Here is a 6,816-nt window from a genome sequence, read left to right on the forward strand (position 1 = left end):
ATAAGAACTGCAGTTTTCTGGTTTGGAATATAGAGGATGTAGTTAAATTATTAGACAAGGAGATTACTCAGTTTGTGTGTACAGGCATGGTAGAAATATTTTTAAATGGGTATATAAAATAGAATGGTTGAATATATACATATGAGAACAGCTGACTAAAATCCACAGAAGATAAGTTCAAGAAAAGTAATCAGAGACATAAAGGAGAGCAAGAATGTAGTGTCATAAAGTGTAATTGGGGGCTAAAAATTTTAGGGAAGCATGCATAGTCAAGTGTGTCAGATATTTTCAGAGACTAACTATGAAGATCAGTGTCACAAAACCACAAGGTTTGATATTTGAGAAGATAGTGAGGAAGTTTGAGGAAGCAATTTTAGTTTAACAGAGGAAAGGGATGGGAACATTTTTGGATTTTCATATGAACATTGACAGAGGAGACAGTACGGGAGAAGTACTTTTTAAATTAAAGAAGGAAGAAAAGTGTAACTAGAGAGAAGATTCAGAATGGAAGAGAAGGATTTTAAATAGTAATGATGCTTGAGCATATTTTTTGATGAAAATAGAAGAGCAGAAGAGAGGGAGAGATTAAAAAGCAAACAAATAATGATGGAGCAAGGACAGAAATGCCAACACAAGTGTAAGAGTTAATGCTAGAAAGAAGGAAGGTCATGTCCTTGTTGAAGGTAAGATACAGGAGTAATGAAAGGCAGAGATATTTTCAGGTGAAACAGTGGGGAGTTTTTCTGTTTTGAAGACCACAACTAGAAAAGGGATAAATCTACAAACATGAAAATAAAGACATGGAAATAGATCAGCCAAAGTAGCAAATAGGAAAAAAAAAAGTTGCAAATAAGGCAGAAAATTATCCAGAAACGAAGAGGGGATGCTACTTATTTCCTTCCGTAGATGTCTATCCTTGATTCCCAACTTGTTTTAAACATATAAAACACCCAGGGATTGTGCCATATGAAGATAAGAAGATTAATATGAGCAAATACTGGGATTTGCTTTGAGATCTATATCCTGGAGAGGATGACTCTGGATTCTATATTACAAAGAAAACTTTGATTTCCCACATGAGAATGAGCCTTTCTAGAATGTTATTTCGGTATATGAACAAGAGCAAAGGACTATGAATTAGCTGGTGAAAGTCTTTCCATAAGAGAGGATTGATTTTAGAAGAAGTGGGTAGCTTCTACAGGACAGCCAACTTTGTGCTCCCCCACTCTTGTGATAAGAAGCTCCGGTAAAGAACCCTCATCCTCTTTTATAATGGAGACTTGTGATTCCAGAAATACTTGCTTCAGAGGATTATAAATGAATATGCACATATATAAAAATACCATCCATTTACAAGTTATGGATCACCTTCAAGTTTACTGATGGTTCTTTTTTTGAACATCAACAGAAAAGCACATTTACTCTGTAGCCTATGACTCCGATACATGGAGACATTATAATTGCTCCACATTCCTGAGTAATCATTTTCTGATGGGTTTATTGCCACCTCTGCCTTATCAGGGCATGGCACTGTTATGGACCCTGGTGATAAATTACCCTTTAGAGAGGGATAAGACAGTGCCACTTTAACAAGTGCAATAAAGCACTTTTTATATTGGGAGAGTTCAGTGCATTTTCCATTCATCATACACCCTCAGTGATTTTACACAGATTTTACACTGTTGATTAGCTCATTAGTGGGGTTAATTGGATACATTAACTAGCAGAATTACAGCTTGACTATGAACCAGAGGCTGCAGCATTATAAATGACAGACAAACCACAGATATGCATGGCCAGTCTGAAGGAAGTTCCTCTCTTTGATTAACTTTCATTAGGTTTAATTCCTTCCCCCTCCCCACTCCTGTAATTGACTCCACATGAAATTTACCATGGATATAAGTGAATAGATGACATTAATATACATTTCCAATTGTCATAACTTTTCTTGAAAAATAGTAAGAAAAAGAGCAGTTGAGGAAAGTGTTGAAAACAGTCTACAGGAAATCAAGCAATGATTGTCATCTAGAAATTCAATAAATTCTCCTCCTTCAAAATCTATGATTTTACTGAATCCTTTATAACACATAGTATGAATTAATTGTTCAAGGACTGCACATCAGTATCACATGGAAATCACAGAAATACAGATTCCTGAACTGTGCCCTAAACCTAATAAATACATACTTCTAAAAGTAGGGCCAGGAATCTTTATAATTAACAAATTCTCCAGCTGGTTCTTACACAGTGAGTTTGGCACTGTGGTTAAAATATCATGCTAGTTTGCACCGAACATCGAGCAATGTGGAGTGTTCAGTTAATTAAACAACTATAAAGGGCTATATCACCATTTGAAGAAAGCCAATGTTCTTTAAAAAGCATGACATCTTTTTCTATAGGTCAAATTTTCCACCAGACTCAGGCTCTGAGTTTGTTGACCTCTCTCTGAGTCTCTTCTCCCATGTTTCCTTTAACTTTTTACTTCTACTCTTTGTCTTGGTGAAATTAAATTTTAATTTTTTTTCCCTAGGAAATCTTACTTGTCTTAGTTGAAGCTCTAAGTATAGAGACAACGTATAATTTATTTATGTTTGTGATTTGTTTGCTTTCAGATAAGATTGTGGTTGGCAGTGGGAAGAGAGCTAGGTTACAAATATGGACCTGGGCTCTAGTGTCAACTCTGTTAATCACTTCTTAGACATCTTTAGAAAGTTCCAACTTCTTTGGACCTCAGTTTACTATACTGAAATTGGAAATCAGTCACATCTCATGTACAAGGCTACCAATGACGACTACATGAAATTTTACTTGATTCTATGTGCATTTGTGAGAACAGTGCAATTTGGAAAGGACCATCTCTGACAAGTTAGATGGCTGATTCACAAAGCAGAGGTATAAAAAAAGAAGAGCATTTCATATGAACAGCGTGTGCAAACTATGTGGAGAGAACAAGGAAGCTGGTAGAAAAGGAAAACTGTTAAGAGTTGTAGCTAACTTACCCCTACTTGTTACTTGGCAGGCAGAGAAGCAGACATGCCTATCGACTGCCCGCCCTGAAGGAAACCATTGAATGGGAAGGCAGAAGATTCAGGATTGATTTGTAGCAGTAGAATAAAGTGCAGGAAAAGAATGGGCAAGAAGAAGAAAGAAAAAAGAAAGCTTTGTTTTTGAGTTCTAGGGGGGAAAGCCAGGGGGACCAGAGAGAGAAAGAGAGAGAGCGAAATCATGTAACATTGGCAGGGAGGGAGAGGAAAAACTACAGGGAGATCTACTCAAAAATGCATGGAAGCAATTACCAATGAGTTGCTGCATAGTAGGGACTTTGATAAATGAGTTGACTGAGCTGAACCCAAAGGATGCATTTACAATAATTCTAAGTTCTGGAATTCAGTACTTAATTTGCATTCCAAATCATGGTAAAACTTACTCCAAAAAATGTGTCATAGATTAAATATTGCTATTGCAGTTCCACCTTGGAAGGTGAAGGTAGTGCTCTCAGTGGGTCTCCGTGGTCATGAAGTAAAGTTTTTAAGACACATTGTGACTTTTCTTAAGAAGATAATGTGACGTATTTAGGTGGCCTAGAACCCAGAATATAGTAGATCAAACTCCACACATGTCAGTGACTCAAACGTTTAAGAAACTTCGGTATTTGGCATATCATTACTTTAGGAAAAAATTATTTGTACAATGTTAGGGAAGAAAAATATTTCCTTCTACTTTTCTAGACCCTTTGGCCTAATAATCAAATTAATATGTAACAGACTGACAGGAGAAAAATGATTTTAATTACATATGAACGGGGGCCTCATAAGAATCTGAGACCCAAGGAGAATCTGGGCAGTTGAGGTTCATATGCCATCTTGAGCTAAGGAATGGGACAGGGGCCTGGGGTTTTGAAGGAGTGGGGGGAGAGTAATTCACAGGATGATAGAACAAATGTTAGGTAATTAGATGTTTGTCCTGCCACTCAGATTAAAAAAGGTCATTCAGATAAAGTTATCTTCTATAATAGCTCTCTTTCTGGGGTAGGCCCCCTCTCCAAATTCTTTCACGTAGTTTAAGGGAGAGGTAAAAAATTTTCTTGAATCTGCTCAGTCTCGTTTTCCTTCAGCTCAAAATAATCCACATATCAAAGTGGCACATTTTGGGGATACTTGTCATGAACACCTTCAACTATTTTGGAAGGGCTGCACTCATGAACTGACATATATATATATAGAAAAATAGATATATATATATAGTCTTTGTTTTAAAATATATTAGTGAGCTTTTGGGTAATAGTGGCTAAAAATATGACAACGCTGTCTCTTAAAACTCAAGAAGTAAAAAGTTTCCAAATATATGCATTTTAAAAATATTCTCTGTGCAATGAGAACCAAATTAAATGTAACCTATTAAATATGGCTCTTCTTGAACAACTAGGTCTCTTTCTTTCTGACTTATAACACGCTATGTGTGCACCTTATGAGGTATTTATTTTAACTTCTGTCATAGTTACTTACACATGAACTTTGTCTTGCTTCCTACCTGATCTACTTCGGGAAGACAGAGATGATGTTTAATAAAATATACAATTGCCACACAGCTAATCATTGTAATTCTCAAAAAACTTATAAAGATCTGTTGAGAACACAGAATGAGACAGACATTGATTGCAGCTTCCTTCAAAGTTCATACATTGAAGTTCAACAGATCTCACAGCTTGGAGCAAAAGTTATGAATATACATTAATATTGGACTGATTATTTTTATATCTTATTGGAGTCTAAAATGACTGAAAATAAGGTCAATAAAATGTATATTTTGAAGGGTATTGAAATAGGGAAATACAATATTTTGTTGAGTATATTATAGGTTATTCTTGGTCATGCTGAGAAATGAAAATAACTTGCAGGAAAATAGACTAGATACAAACTGAACAATATATTGAAATGAAATCACAAAGTGAAACAAAATATATGTGTAAATATGCATAGTGTAGGAGGGAATATTGCTTTAATCTTGTTCTGGAAAGCAATTGAGAACAAATGAAGAGTGCTAAAGAGCAGAAAAAAGTTGAAAATGTATTTAGAATATAAAGTATCTCATCTTCTTATTTTTCTAGTCACAAATTCTGAAAACCTCATTCTCTGTTTTCCACAGTGGAAGCTCAGATCTTACACCTCCTGATTTAGACATAGTACCTGAGTCAATCACATCTGCAGGAAGAGCCCCAAATGAGTTGGGGCCAGAATCAACCTGTTGTTTTACCTGCCATAGAGCCTGGGTGGGCACTCTGGACATGCAAAATCACAGTTATGTTTATCTACTACATAGATGTGACTTCTTTCAGTTCTTATTCAGTGCACTCATTACCCATTGACTCCAGGGCCTATACTTGAATATCAGGTTGCTCAGGGAGAGTCCTGTCATTGTTTAAAGCAATCACCAGTCCTCTCTTTCTAAGACCAGAATCTATTTCATATTCATTTCTTACTGTTGGCCATGGTGTATCTCCAAACAGCCTAGGTCAAGGAGCACCATGATGAGTACCTCCCTGACCTCATCCTGTCACATCTTGAGATTCTTGCTTCAATTGGACTCCAATTGAATCAGTGCCAATGTGAAGTCTAAGTCATCACATCCATTTAAATACTATAATTTGGAGGGAAGTAAGTCAGTGAATGACAAATCAGTTAAAATATTGGACATACTGTCTTGCAACTCAACATGTTTACTCCCAAATTATTCATTCCATCCATTCATTTCACTGACCAAATTTTCTGCAAATTAATATAAAACAGTAATAAATAAGAATATAGCAACTAGAATTACCATTGCTTGTTAATACTCATAAACATATCAACATGGTAAAGGATGGTAGCAGATTTCAAGCTGACCAACTGCAATCTGGAATCTTAATCTCATTTTCCAGAGCTTGTTTGCCTTTTGGACAACTCCATTACCTAGCATAAGGCCTAAACCATACTAAGTACTCTGTAAGTATGTGTTGCAAGGATAAGTATGTCTCCCCAAGCCAGAAGGTTTTAGCAAAGAGAAATTATAAACAGAAATAAAGCAAAAGTCAACATATCCGTATAATAGATGAACAGTTGCAGCTGAATCAGAATCCAAAGTTTCCAAAGGCACAATATGCTGACAATGGAATATTGTATGTGGATTCCTTTTGCCTGGTATAGTAGTCTGGGCTCTCTGAAGAAACAGAACCAATAGCATTAAAAGGAGATTTTTTATGAGGAATTGGCTCATGTGATTATAGAGGCTGAGAAGTCCCACGATCTGCTGTCTGCAAACAGAGACCCAGGAGAGCCAGTGGTGTAATTCGGTTGAGTCCTGAGCCTTGAGAAACAGTGCAGCCAATGAATCTTAGTCCAAGGGCAGGAGAAGATGAGATGAGATGTTCCACCTTAAGCAATGAGTCCAGTGGGAAAAAAAAAAGGATGAATGCCTCCTTCCCTGACCTTTCTGTTCTATTTAGCCCGTCAACAGACTGGATGAAGCTCACCCACAATGGGGTGAACAATCTACTTTGCTCAGTCCACTGATGCAAATGCATATCTCTTCTGGATACACCCTTACAAACACACCTAGAAATAATGAATAACCAGTTATCTAGGCATTTCCTGGTCTAGTCAAGTTGATATATAAAATTAACTCTCATACCTACTTTAGGTATTTAGTTTGTGTATAGTAATTGAGTAGTTTAGTGATAGTATAGTTTAGATACAGTGCAGTATGAAGTCTAGTTATAGTTAGTAAGTAGAGTATATAGATGTGTGTGCGTGTGTGTGTGTGTGTGTTTGTGTGTATTTT

The sequence above is a fragment of the Leptonychotes weddellii genome, chromosome 2 (genome assembly GCF_054177405.1).
Source record: "Leptonychotes weddellii isolate Sample4059 chromosome 2, ASM5417740v2, whole genome shotgun sequence".
NCBI classification, from domain to species: domain Eukaryota; kingdom Metazoa; phylum Chordata; class Mammalia; order Carnivora; family Phocidae; genus Leptonychotes; species Leptonychotes weddellii.